The sequence below is a fragment of the Pseudophryne corroboree genome, chromosome 7 (genome assembly GCF_028390025.1).
Source record: "Pseudophryne corroboree isolate aPseCor3 chromosome 7, aPseCor3.hap2, whole genome shotgun sequence".
NCBI lineage: Eukaryota > Metazoa > Chordata > Amphibia > Anura > Myobatrachidae > Pseudophryne > Pseudophryne corroboree.
The window spans coordinates 121,649,570-121,664,592 of NC_086450.1; the positions used below are offsets into that span (position 1 = coordinate 121,649,570).

At 43.7% G+C, this 15,023-nt stretch overlaps 1 long non-coding RNA gene across 1 annotated transcript in view; it reads left to right on the plus strand.

Annotated features, from left to right (window-relative positions):
• The window catches only part of LOC134943443 (uncharacterized), a 31,893-nt gene extending 19,766 nt beyond the window's left edge, over positions 1–12,127 (plus strand). The window contains exon 3 of the long non-coding RNA XR_010181537.1: positions 11,973–12,127. This is a non-coding gene — a long non-coding RNA (uncharacterized LOC134943443). The remainder of the gene's footprint in view (positions 1–11,972) is intronic.
• The last annotated feature ends 2,896 nt before the right edge of the window (positions 12,128–15,023 follow it).

Below are 15,023 nucleotides of genomic sequence, written 5' to 3' on the forward strand. Positions count from 1 at the left end.
TTAGACGTGCGTCCGGTATCCGCCGTTAGTTCACAGGGAACTAGACAATTTATTGAGGCAGTGTGCCCCCGTTACCAAATACCATCTAGGTTCCACTTCTCTAGGCAGGCGATACCGAGAATGTACACGGACGTCAGAAAAAGACTCACCAGTGTCCTAAAAAATGCAGTTGTACCCAATGTCCACTTAACCACGGACATGTGGACAAGTGGAGCAGGGCAGGGTCAGGACTATATGACTGTGACAGCCCACTGGGTAGATGTATGGACTCCCGCCGCAAGAACAGCAGCGGCGGCACCAGTAGCAGCATCTCGCAAATGCCAACTCTTTCCTAGGCAGGCTACGCTTTGTATCACCGGTTTCCAGAATACGCACACAGCTGAAAACCTCTTACGGCAACTGAGGAAGATCATCGCGGAATGGCTTACCCCAATTGGACTCTCCTGTGGATTTGTGGCATCGGACAACGCCAGCAATATTGTGTGTGCATTAAATATGGGCAAATTCCAGCACGTCCCATGTTTTGCACATACCTTGAATTTGGTGGTGCAGAATTTTTAAAAAAACGACAGGGGCGTGCAAGAGATGCTGTCGGTGGCCAGAAGAATTGCGGGACACTTTCGGCGTACAGGCACCACGTACAGAAGACTGGAGCACCACCAAAAACTACTGAACCTGCCCTGCCATCATCTGAAGCAAGAAGTGGTAACGAGGTGGAATTCAACCCTCTATATGCTTCAGAGGTTGGAGGAGCAGCAAAAGGCCATTCAAGCCTATACAATTGAGCACGATATAGTAGGTGGAATGCACCTGTCTCAGGCGCAGTGGAGAATGATTTCAACGTTGTGCAAGGTTCTGATGCCCTTTGAACTTGCCACACAAGAAGTCAGTTCAGACACTGCCAGCCTGAGTCAGGTCATTCCCCTCATCAGGCTTTTGCAGAAGAAGCTGGAGGCATTGAAGAAGGAGCTAAAAGGGAGCGATTCCGCTAGGCATGTGGGACTTGTGGATGCAGCCCTTAATTCGCTTAACAAGGATTCACGGGTGGTCAATCTGTTGAAATCAGAGCACTACATTTTGGCCACCGTGCTCGATCCTAGATTTAAAGCCTACCTTGGATCTCTCTTTCCAGCAGACACAGGTCTGCTGGGGTTGAAAGACCTGCTGGTGACAAAATTGTCAAGTCAAGCGGAACGCGACCTGTCAACATCTCCTCCTTCACATTCTCCCGCAACTGGGGGTGCGAGGAAAAGGCTCAGAATTCCGAGCCCACCCGATGGCGGTGATGCAGGGCAGTCTGGAGCGACTGCTGATGCTGACATCTGGTCCGGACTGAAGGACCTGACAACGATTACGGACATGTCGTCTACTGTCACTGCATATGATTCTCTCAACATTGATAGAATGGTGGAGGATTATATGAGTGACCGCATCCAAGTAGGCACGTCACACAGTCCGTACTTATACTGGCAGGAAAAAGAGGCAATTTGGAGGCCCTTGCACAAACTGGCTTTATTCTACCTAAGTTGCCCTCCCACAAGTGTGTACTCCGAAAGAGTGTTTAGTGCCGCCGCTCACCTTGTCAGCAATCGGCGTACGAGGTTACATCCAGAAAATGTGGAGAAGATGATGTTCACTAAAATGAATTATAATCAATTCCTCCGCGGAGACATTGACCAGCAGCAATTGCCTCCACAAAGTACACAGGGAGCTGAGATGGTGGATTCCAGTGGGGACGAATTGATAATCTGTGAGGAGGGGGATGTACACGGTGATATATCGGAGGGTGAAGATGAGGTGGACATCTTGCCTCTGTAGAGCCAGTTTGTGCAAGGAGAGATTAATTGCTTCTTTTTTGGGGGGGGTCCAAACCAACCCGTCATATCAGTCACAGTCGTGTGGCAGACCCTGTCAGTGAAATGATGGGTTGGTTAAAGTGTGCATGTCCTGTTTTGTTTATACAACATAAGGGTGGGTGGGAGGGCCCAAGGACAATTCCATCTTGCACCTCTTTTTTCTTTTCTTTTTCTTTGCATCATGTGCTGATTGGGGAGGGTTTTTTGGAAGGGACATCCTGCGTGACACTGCAGTGCCACTCCTAGATGGGCCCGGTGTTTGTGTCGGCCACTAGGGTCGCTAATCTTACTCACACAGTCAGCTACCTCATTGCGCCTCTTTTTTTCTTTGCGTCATGTGCTGTTTGGGGAGGGTTTTTTGGAAGGGACATCCTGCGTGACACTGCAGTGCCACTCCTAGATGGGCCCGGTGTTTGTGTCGGCCACTACGGTCGCTAATCTTATTCACACAGCTACCTCATTGCGCCTCTTTTTTTCTTTGCGTCATGTGCTGTTTGGGGAGGGTTTTTTGGAAGGGACATCCTGCGTGACACTGCAGTGCCACTCCTAGATGGGCCCGGTGTTTGTGTCGGCCACTAGGGTCGCTAATCTTACTCACACAGCTACCTCATTGCGCCTCTTTTTTTCTTTGCGTCATGTGCTGTTTGGGGAGGGTTTTTTGGAAGGGCCATCCTGCGTGACACTGCAGTGCCACTCCTAGATGGGCCCGGTGTTTGTGTCGGCCACTAGGGTCGCTAATCTTACTCACACAGCTACCTCATTGCGCCTCTTTTTTTCTTTGCGTCATGTGCTGTTTGGGGAGGGTTTTTTGGAAGGGACATCCTGCGTGACACTGCAGTGCCACTCCTAGATGGGCCCGGTGTTTGTGTCGGCCACTAGGGTCGCTTATCTTACTCACACAGCGACCTCGGTGCAAATTTTAGGACTAAAAATAATATTGTGAGGTGTGAGGTATTCAGAATAGACTGAAAATGAGTGTAAATTATGGTTTTTGAGGTTAATAATACTTTGGGATCAAAATGACCCCCAAATTCTATGATTTAAGCTGTTTTTTAGTGTTTTTTGAAAAAAACACCCGAATCCAAAACACACCCGAATCCGACAAAAAAAATTCGGTGAGGTTTTGCCAAAACGCGTTCGAACCCAAAACACGGCCGCGGAACCGAACCCAAAACCAAAACACAAAACCCGAAAAATTTCAGGCGCTCATCTCTACAAAAAATGTGCAATGAAAATTTGTAGTTTTAAATTCAAGTTATCACTCCCGAAAAACTGGACATTTTGCAAAGTCCATTTTTTTGGGAGCTGATAATTTTTTCTCTCTGGCTGTCCGACTGCAGACACCCCCCCACCCCCACCTCGCCACTTTATTGCTGGGTCTGTCTGGTTGCAGAGGTCCACTGTAGCCATGGCCCCCTCCCTGCTGCACAACGGCAGCTTGTGAAGAGATTCTGGGGCTGTTTGCCGTAAGAATTTTTGAAGTTCGATAAATGTCCAAATTTCTATATCCCCATACTTAATTGTCCCATCTAGGCGTGGCACTGCAGTGGCAAACAGGAGGGCAGATATAAAAAAAAAGTCAGCAAACAGCACATCATGCAAAGAAGAAAAAGAATTGCAATGAGGTAGTTGTATGACTAAGCCAAGCGACACAAACAATTGGCCCATCTAGGCGTGGCACTGCAGTGGCAGACAGGAGGGCAGATATCAAAAAAAGGCCCCTAACAGCACATGATGCAAAGAAGAAAAAAAGGTGCACCGAGGTGGCTGAATGTCGAGAGTGGGCCGCAATTGTTCGGTCCACTGACAGCATCTCCAGCACGCTACAGTCACTTTTAAACAAATTCTGCAATTGGTGGACTTATACGGCAGTACCCCTGGACTCATACGGCAGTGTCACACAGGATGGCACTTTTCAAAAACTAGGCCCCAAACAGCACCTCATGCAAGATGTCGAAGAGGTGCAATGAGGTAGCTGTATGACTAAGCCAAGCGACACAAACAATTCCAACTGGAATTATACGTCCAAATCACTGTAATTAATTGGCAATATCACTGTAATTAATAATTATAATAATTACTGGAATTAATTGGCAAAATCACTGTAATTATACGTCCAAATCACTGGAATTAAATGGCAAGATCACTGTAATTAATAATTATAATAATTACTGGAATTAATTGGCATTATAAATCACTGAAATTAATTGGCAAAATCACTGTAATTATACGTCCAAATCACTGGAATTAAATGGCAAAATCTCGCTATCGCCTGCATAGTGAAGTGGAATCTAGATGGGATTTGGTACCGGGGACACAATACCTCCATCAATTGTCTAAATCCCACTGCAATAATGGCGGATACCGGGCACACGTCTAACACCAACATAAGTGTCAAGGCCTCAGTTATGAGGGCTTTCATCGTCATGTGAAGCTGAACCACTATTCATGAACATAGGCCAGGGCCTCAGCCGTTCCTTGACACTCTGTGTCGTAAATGGCATATTGGCAAGTTTACGTTTCTCCCCAGACCATTTAACTTTCTTTTTTTGGGTCTTTTTACTGAACTTTGGCTTTTTGGATTTTACATGCCCTCTACTATCACATTGGGCATCGGCCTTGGCAGATGACGTTGATGGCATTTCATCGTCTATGTCATGGCTAGTGGCAGCAGCTTCAGCACTAGGAGGAAGTGGTTCTTGATCTTTCCCTATTTTATCCTCCAAATTTTTGTTCTCCATTATTTTTTTGGAGTTATATAACACAATATGCGGCACAGGAATGACTGATGGCTGATATCCAAGACACTACCACTGGTCTGATGCAGCACAACACAACAACACTGTAAGAGACTTGTGGTTGTTGTTATAATTATTATACGGCAGCAATGGACATATAGCAGCAGCGTATATCGTCACTGGAATGACTGATGAGACAGGACACTACCACTGGTCTGATGCAGCACAACACAACAATACTGTAAGGGACTTGTGGTTATTGTTGTTATTATTATTATACGGCAGCAGTGGACATATAGCAGCAGCGTATATCGTCACTGGAATGACTGCTGAGACAGGACACTACCACTGGTCTGATGCAGCACAACACAGTCAACAACACTTTATACAGCTACACTGGCAGGAGAGGACACCAACAATGTGACTGGCTGGACTGATGCAGCACAATACACTGTGACTACACTGGACTGGACTGAGCAGCACAACACAGCACAAGACTTGCCACCCCACTTTCCCGCCCCCACACAGACACTGGAGGACGGAAAAACGTCCTCTCACTACACTCTCCGAGACTGGAGTGAAAATGGCCGTGATGCGTGGCTCCTTATATGGAATCCAAATCCCGTGAGAATCCGACAGCGGGATGATGACGTTTTGGCGCGTTCGGGTTTCCGAGTCAGGCGGGAAAACCAGAGCCTGACTTGGATCCGGGCTCGAGACGTGAAGTTCGGTAGGGTTCTGTTCTCTGAGAACCGAACCCGCTCATCTCTACTTGAAACACATATGGAGTGGTTTTATTAAGTGCCAGATGCCGTAGCACAATGCTGGATGCAAGTTAACCATACACAGGTGAGGATAATGAATAGCACCTGAAAAAAGTCTCTTACTGCAAAAGGTGGAGGCTAACTGTAGCAGATGTTGGAGCTGAAGTAAATGCTGGGACCTGTAGTTCCACAGGAATACTGGAACCAGGAGATCACTTGGAGATGCCAGAAATTGGAGATAACTGGAAACAGGAGATTGAAGACTGGAGACTGGAGATTGGTACTGGAAACTGAAAACTGGAGATTGGAAACTGGAGACTGGAACCAGGAGACGCTATGCAGCAATGCGACGCGTTGTCCAAGGTGATGAGACTGAGCCGATGCTCGGGACTTATACCCCCTGGTCGGCAGTCATTGGATACTTGGATCATGTGAGCAATCACAGCACAGGATTGGGTGCTCTCTGGTCAGCTGACCGCAAGTGTCATGGCGGCGCCCATGATGTGCAGATGGCCGGTACATAGGAGGGCACCCGCAGAATGGACTTCAGGGGTTTAGCACAATAGTGGGTACTGCGCTCCGCAGACAGGATGCTCATACAGCCGCAGACTGGGGCCGTGACCTCTGGAGGCCTGCACACCAGCGCGCCAGTAAGTGAGACATTACTGAATGCTGATTCCTGACAGGAAATTAGCAGGAAACACAATATCACGTAGGTGTCCAGACATTTGAGGCCCATTTATCGATACAAATTTGTGGCATATTACCCGAAAACGGATACTCACAATACTGAAAATCGCATAAGCGTATGACAGGGGGAGCCACAGCACATATATGTGAGCCCTCCATTTCCAATAGAGGCTGTCACTCCCATAGATTTCTATGGGGCATGAGCGGTTGTCAGATTTACTAAGCTTGGACTCCACACTTAACGCCATTAGCTCATGTTAGCCTATGGGCTGTACTTTGAAAGTATGCAAATTATAAATGTTACTTCAATGCTGATTGGTTGCCATGTGCAACTTCTCCACTGGCTCACTTCTCCACTCTTTTCACTACTTAGTACATATCCCCCTAAGTTTGCAAAGAGCAGCTGATTGGTTGCCATGGGCAACTTCTTCACTGGCTCATTTCTTCACACTTATCACTGCTTAGTACATTTCCCCCTTAGCTGGCAGAGGTTTCCTATGGAACCCTACCCGGCACTTGCCGTCACACATACAGTACCTGGTCAGCGAACCAAGCGTGCATGTGGTTCTCGACACAGGAATAAACACATCGCAGGGACAGGCTCCCTGCCCCTCCATATATTCATTCATACATTCCAGTGGTATAATTACAATTTTGGGTGCTAATATCACATACGCAAATCTGATTATTGATAAATGGGCCCATTAATCTTTTAGGGATGATCAGGGAAACTGTAATTGTCTTTCAGAAGTTGCGTCTCAGGGGACATACTGTATTAAGGGAAAGTGTGTAAATTTTTTAACTGGTCATTTAAAAAGTTTAGAAATGTCCATATTCACAGATCTCTTCCCATAACACAGTTAGAGAAGTGTGTGGATTAGTAATTGTGAGATGCCCAGCTATGTTATCCACAGTGATTTATTATTGATTCTAGCAACCAGTGATTCCATTACTAAAGCAAAGGGTGGAGACAGCACTGGACATGAAATTAAGGAAATGCACAGGGGTTCATAAGAACCATCATTACTGCAATGCCTATAACCGTAGAGTCATCACTGTACTCTCTAAACAGCATTGTACAATTATTGGTTATTAATTTGATTTTGTATTATTATTATGACTCAATTATGCAATATAACCTTAGATTTCTATTCTAAAATGTGTAGCAGAGAGGATTCATATGGTGCTCTCCAACTACTTTAATTGCCTGGCAGGACATGCTAGCAGTTGTAGTTCTGCAAAAGCTGTAGAGGTTGCCTAATAATCCTAGGACAATGTATAGTACGGATGGTGTAATGGTTAGACAATGTAATGGTGTAATGCCTCGCAGCACCAAGGTCATGGGTTTGATTCCCACCATGGCCCTAACTGTGTGGAATTTGTATATTCTCCCCATACTTGCGTGGGTTTCCTCCCACAATCAAAAAATATACAAAATGTTCTATGAATCTATATTCCCTACCACATGTACATGCACACATTCACACTAGGACTAGCGCTGTGGAATATGCGTGCACTATATAAATAACTGGAAATAAATAATAATAGGATGCAATTATTTTCTACACAGCTGAAAGCTAAGCTCAAATTGCACAAGCTCCATCTAGTGGCAACTTTTGTTAATGGCAATATTGATCTTTTACAATTCAAATTATCAGGTGATATATATATATATGTTACATTGTTAAAAACACTAAAACAAAACAAATCATTAAAATATATAGCATAATTACCTATGTGCCTATCCAAATGTACCCACTAAACATAGAACATGGGAGACACACAAAAACCTTCCAATTTATTGCAATTGCCTTATTTCTTATATTTACAAGTATGGGATCATTTATCTGCAAACCTGTTTTCTAGCGAGTTCAATGTCCAAAATAAACAAATAACTGGTGTTTTTTGCTAAGTGCAAATGGTCACTATGGGGTAAATTTACTAAGGTGTGAGTTTTTTTAGAACTAGTTATGTTGCCCATAGCAACCAATCAGATTCTACTTACCATTTATCAAGCTGCTTCTAGAAGATAATAGATATAATCTGATTGGCTGCTATAGGCAACATCACCAGTTCTAAAAAAAAAACTCCCACCTTAGTAAATTTACCCCTATGTGTTTCCTCATAGTCACCAAATCAGTGAGTCAAATTAATTAACAGCAAATTGCCAGTGTAGGTGTAACCCACCCCCAATGCTTCTTTGCTAGCAGGCTGTCAAATTGCCTCTACACAACTATATGATAGTACATATCCAATAGGGGCATACCTTGCTTGTGGGAAGCGAGTCCCTCCTCCTCGGCCGGCACCATCTTCCCAGTGATATTTGGGAAGATGGCACATGTACACTAGAGAGCAAAGACTGGCACAGTGCCAGAGTCTTTGCTTTCAATGTGTGGGCACCATCTTCCTGAAGATATTACTGGGAAGATGGCACCAGCCTTATGTATATGTATAGTCAGGAGCGGGAAGCAGTGTGTGCGGGACGCCGCTAAACACGTTACACACCACCGGACTGACAGTAACGTCTGATTCAGTGCTATCACCAAGGGGGTACATAAGCACCGTGATTAGGAGTTTATGGTGTAAAGGTATTTCTAAAGAATAACCTTATTCTCACACACTGTGGGACTCTCCCTGTGGTGACACTGCAGTGATTGACTTATTATTCCTTTAAGACAGCATTTGAATAATTGTATGAGACTATATATTTCTTCTATTCATTGCCTCATTGAGGAATAAACTACCTTTCATATTGATCACTACATAATTTTTGTTTTTGTTTTGATTTTACATTTAACTGCTTCATTTCACATCTTGTAATCAAAACCAATACAATCATTTGCGACACTAGTACATCCACATTATCACTTTAGTTCATCTACACACATTGGTGGTCATTCCGAGTTGATCGCTAGCTGAATTAGTTCGCTGTGCAGCGATGAGACAAAAAAACAGCACTTCTGCGCATGCGTATGTGGCGCAATGCGCACGCGCAACGTATTATTACAACGAACTATGTAGTTTCACACAGGGTCTAGCAAAGCATTTCAGTCGCACTGCTGACCGCAGAGTGATTGACATGAAGTGGGCGTGTTCGGAAAAACGCAGGCGTGCCAGGAAAAACGCAGACGTGGCTGGGTGAACGCAGGGCGTGTTTGTGACGTCAAAACAGGAACTGAACAGTCTGAAGTGATCGCAAGCGCTGAGTAGGTTTAGAGCTACTCAGAAACTGCAAAAAAACAACTTTGTAGCCGCTCTGCGATCCTTTCGTTCGCACTTCTGCTAAGCTAAAATATACTCCCAGTGGGCAGCGGCATAGCGTTTGCACGGCTGCTAAAACCTGCTAGCGAGCGATCAACTGGGAATGACCACCATTATCCGCCCTTCCCTTAGTCCCAGTGCAGTGCTTAATCTCTCCAATTTCTATACAAGGTAAAATGCATGAAAGAGTATGAAAGCAGCAAATGAATAACTAAGAGAAAACCAAAATGTGATTTTACATTTTTATTTTTCCTCTTTGTAAAAACTGAAGAGAAATTGAACTGACCTGAAATATTAACTCCAAAACCCCCCACAGAAAGTGCATTCTAAATTTTTGCTGATTACCTGCTCTCTTAAGTGCAGTGCACACTTTTTGGATTTTGTGATGCCATTGCTTGAGGCTGTGAAAGGAAAGACAGTTCCTGGTGTTGTGGTGTACAGTACAAGCATGCACAGTAAGGTGACAGCAGCCGGAACTAGGAGTCACAGCTGCTGTGACCAGAAATTGTAAACTCACCTGTCAATCAGTGTTTGATTATTGGCTTCTGTCCCATGCTAACCTTGATTGTGTGTACGATACCTCTTACCGGGGGTCATTCCGAGTTGTTCGCTCGGTAAAAATCTTCGCATCGCAGCGATTTTCCGCTTAATGCGCATGCGCAATGTCCGCACTGCGACTGCGCCAAGTAAATTTGCTATGCACTTAGGAATTTTACTCACGGCATTTTCATCGTTCTGGCGATCGTAATGTGATTGACAGGAAATGGGTGTTACTGGGCGGAAACAGGCCGTTTTATGGGCGTGTGGGAAAAAACGCTACCGTTTCCGGAAAAAACGCAGGAGTGGCCGGAGAAACGGGGGAGTGTCTGGGCGAACGCTGGGTGTGTTTGTGACGTCAAACCAGGAACGACAAGCAGTGAAATGATCGCAGATGCCGAGTAAGTCTGGAGCTACTCAGAAACTGCTACGAGGTGTGTAATAGCAATATTGCGAATACATCGTTCGCAATTTTAAGATGCTAAGATTCACTCCCAGTAGGCGGCGGCTTAGCATGAGCAAATCTGCTAAAATCCGCTTGCGAGCGAACAACTCGGAATGACCCCCACCAACCCCTAGGGGTAAGTTAAATAAATAAAAAATTATTCCCATGAATGGGTGGGTAGGTGCTCAGTACATTGTTTTGCCTAGGGCAGGCATGTCCAAACTGCGAGCCTCCAGTTGTTGAGAAACTACACATCCCAGCATGCCCTGACGCAGCTTTAGCATTGAGAATTGTGGTGGTGTGGACTAGATGGCGCTATCGCTCAAGCAGTGATGGTGAATATGAGAGTGCTAAACAAATACTTAGCTGTGCTGTATCCAGAAGAATAGTCAAAGATATTCTGTGTCCAATTTTTGATGGAGAGCTCAACCATATGCAAAAAATGAGAAAATGAGACAGAAGTACACAATGTGTAGTAATGTCGCATTGAACAGATGAAAAAGTACGTGGTCTAGGGTCTTTTGCCGATATAAGCTGACGTACTTCACTAGGCAATGTGAGTGGTCAGAAAATACTTATAAGGTGATCTTTTTAAACCAAAATATGGAAACAATATTCTCCTATGAACACACCTGACTTACACAAAGACAGGTGTTGACATGCCCATAAAGGTATCTTTTCAAGATGTGGCGTGCTCTTTATCAATCAGTGGTGGAAGACCAGGATCTAAGTAGTATCTGCTATCGTGAGAGAGGGGCGTACCTAGCACTCACGTGAGAGACAGTAGATATCCTCATAGCGGTTTCTTTCAAGGACATCGCTCCAAGGGGGTTACCAAAGTTGTTCTATATCCGATGATAGAGGAAAACTGTGTCAGGGCATGCTGGGATACGTAGTTTCACAACAGCTGGAGGGCCACAGTTTGGACATGCCTGCGGCCTAGGCAAAACAATGCACTGAGCACCTACCCACCCATTCATGGGAATCATTTTTTATTTATTTAACTTACCCCTCTTGTGGCCCCGAGTGGCATATTAAACTTACGGGGGCCTGATGGTGAGGCCCAGGGGTGCACGGGTCCACCACTTGCCTGCTCACCTCCCCTTACCTGTCAGCTCCCTTTTACATCCCCAGCTGGGCTACAGTGACTGTAAGGAGGCCCCCTTCCATTAGGACACGCTCCCCATTACCTTGTCTCGACCCTGCTGTTTATGGCCATGGTGGTCCCTCGCAGTGTCTCCATATGCTTCATTACAGGGAATGGCTCTCAGCACACTCCAGCCATCCACCAGTCAGCATGCTGACAGCCATTCTTTGACTAGCTGCAAGCTGGGAGGTTGGTAGGGAATATTGTACTCTGATTGGTGGATATAGTAGCCCCAGCCATCCACCAATCAGCATGCTGACAGCCATTGACTGGCTGCAGGATGGAAGGCAGGTACAGAATGCTGCACTCTGATTAGTGGATAGCTCCAGTCATTCACCAATCAGCATGCTGACAGCCATTTACTATCTGGTTGCAGGCTAGGAGGCAGGTAGAGAATGCTGCACTCTGATTGGTTGATATAGTAGCTGAATAATAATGCTGAATGAAGCTGAGTGACTGTATCTGGCTATTTAGCATACTCTATTACATAAGCATTCAGTGGATGTTTTTCTTTAACTTTTTTTGTTTATACAGAAGAGAATTTTACAGAGACGCGTATAACTTCTTCAACCTGAAAACCAGAACCATTTGTGACGTCAGAGGCACATAAACATTATTAAACATGTTACTGTACATAGGACATCATATGCAATTATTAAATGATCGGTAAAAAGAAAATAAGAAGTGTTCTGGTGACGTTGATTTGTAGTCATCTGTTACCTGATCTTGTTGCGAGTTCATTCAGTCATTGTTTTCACATAATTGATGAAATCAGATTTCTACCAGTATGTCTGCTCTATACTGGAAACTACTGAGGAGGAAAGGGATCTAGGTGTCACTATTTCAGGTGACTTAAAGGCAGGTAAGCAATGTAACAAAGCAATGAGGAAGGCTAGTCAGATGCTTGGCTGCATTGGGACAGGAATCAGCAGCTGAAAGAAAGAAGTAATAATGCCACTGTATAGGTCATTGGTACGGCCTCATCTAGAATACTGTATTCAGTTCTGGAGGCCATATCTACAAAAGGATATTAATACATTAGAAACTGTACAAAGGAGGGCAACTAAAATGGTGCATGGCCTACATCACAAAACATACCCAGAAAGACTAAGATATCTCAATATGTATAGTTTGGAGCAGAGAAGGGGAAGGGGGGACATGATAGAAACTTTCAAACATTCTCCAAATGAAGAGAAGCAATAGGAAACAAGGACATGCACTGAGATTGGAGGGGTGTGGGGGGGGGAATCAGGGGAAATTTGAGGAAAAGTTACTTCACAGAAAGGGTAGTGGATAAGTGGAATAGCCTCCCATCAGAGGTGGTAGAGGCTAAGACAGTAGAGCAATTTAAACATGCATGGCATAGACCTAAGGATATCCTTACAAAGAAATAAGGATCAAATAAGGTTTAAGATAAATATATGGTTAAAAAAAGGGGGGGGGGGGGGCAGGCTAGATGGGCCAAGTGGTTCTTATCTGCCGTCAAATTCTATGGGGTAAATTTACTAAGATGGGAGTTCTATTTAAGATGGGATGTTGCCCATAGCAACCAATCAGATTCTACTTCACATTTATCTAGCACCTTCTAGAAGATAATACCTGGAATCTGATTGGTTGCTATGGGCAACATCCCATCTCAAATAGAACTCCCATCTTAGTAAATTTACCCCTATGTTTCTATTTTGAGCTCTAGTGTAGCAGATCCAGATTGCCTGGAAACAAGATTGATCACACTGCCTCAACGTGTGAGTAACAGCCCTTTTTCAAATATCTATTGTGGTTGCTCACTGCCTGCTACTACCGCTATAGTATGTATCTGCTGCTGGAGTTTAAACATGTAAAATTGAGTGCTATACTCATTAAGTAACCAGGACACCAAATTAAATATGTTGACTGTATCAATGGGAAAATGTAACCACCCAAGTTGCACTTGAAATATAGTTTACTGAGATATACTGTAGTATAAGTCTGATTTGTGAACCAAGTATGTCCCCTTCAAATTTAGAATGAATTAACACAATGAGAAAGACAAAACAAGTTAGACAAAAATCTTCAGTATTGTGTAATATTTATTCAGTCTTATATAGGATTCATTCAAAGCATGAGGACATCATCATTTTCTACATCAGGTGACCAATACATTCAACCATTATTCATTTATCTAGCACAGTCTTTGAAAAGAAGCTGATACTGGAGATTGTTTCGGCAACTTCTCCACTTAACTTCTCTCCAAGCTTTGATACACCTCTCCCATAGAGAAGTGCCCATTATGCTTGACCAATATGTCCATATGCGCTCAATATTACCAGCCTCTCCTACTGATGTGACAGAAGTGAAATGAAGACAAACAGATATATGAATATCACAATGACACATCAGTGGTTGAGGCCTGTTTCTTAAGCACAAAGAGACAAATCGTGTGTCTTCTTTTCAACAAACACTCCTAAAAAGCAAATGCTTTGGTGTGGCGTCGTCATGTTAGAACAATCCTCCTGCCGGTTACACGCAGTGAAGGCAGATATTGTGTGGGCTGACCTTATAGTCATGGAAATTCACCTGACCAAGTCACAGGAACCAGTGACATCACTGAGGCATGTTATGTCTGAATGATTCTTATATTTCTTAACATGGCTTTTTAAGTGTTTTAAGTGTTAATTATACATTTATTTCCCACATGAACTGCCAAGTGCAATAAAGACCATTCTTCTGTGCATTATGTATATATATCTATATATATATATATATATATATATATATTGTATCATGTGGACACACAAGAATGCATGCATTTTCCACTAACAGTGCCTTCAATTTCAGCTTGTGATACCACCCAGGTTATTAAGTGAAACAACCACTGTCAGCAACACACAGATTCCTCAGCGAACATTTTTTTTAATTTATGTACAAAAGGCAAAGAAATATATTTAAACAGTATTTTTACTGTTTTACAAAGAGTATGTTGGAATATATTCCCTTATATTTGGCTATGCATCAGGTAGGATCCAGTTAAGTGTTACAAATGCATATTACCTGCAAGTTTACATCCTCCTGTGGTATAATGTCATTATTATGACTCATTTAAAATATGGCTTTCCACTATATGCAAAATCCTTTGACATTATACACAGTAGCATCAAGGCAAATATATACATGCACCAGTAATAGTTTAAACTTTGAGAGCAATACATGATAGTTGAGTTGACTTAAAAAAAAAAAATGTAAAAAAAAAAAACATTGTATATACACTGTCCTGATAAAAGCTCCACCATAGTAGGTAGGTACATTGCAGGGCATTTTACAGAACATATTTATTTAGAAAAAATATTAGTTGGTTGTCTACTTTTTTCACATTCCCCTCAGTCTGCATGTTCTACACCAACATAGCAAATTGTTTGCCCAGGACCAGAGGCAGAACAGAGCATGTTGGGAACAAAAGCATAACTTAGATAGGTGCCCATTGTATCCTCCCAGGCCTTCAGCTCTGCTCTGAGAATAGAAGGGATGGGGCCTCTTCTTATGTGAGTACAGTGGGAGAGCCTCCTAGAGTTCTGCAGGTACCTTGGAGCCGGTACAAGAGCATTACCG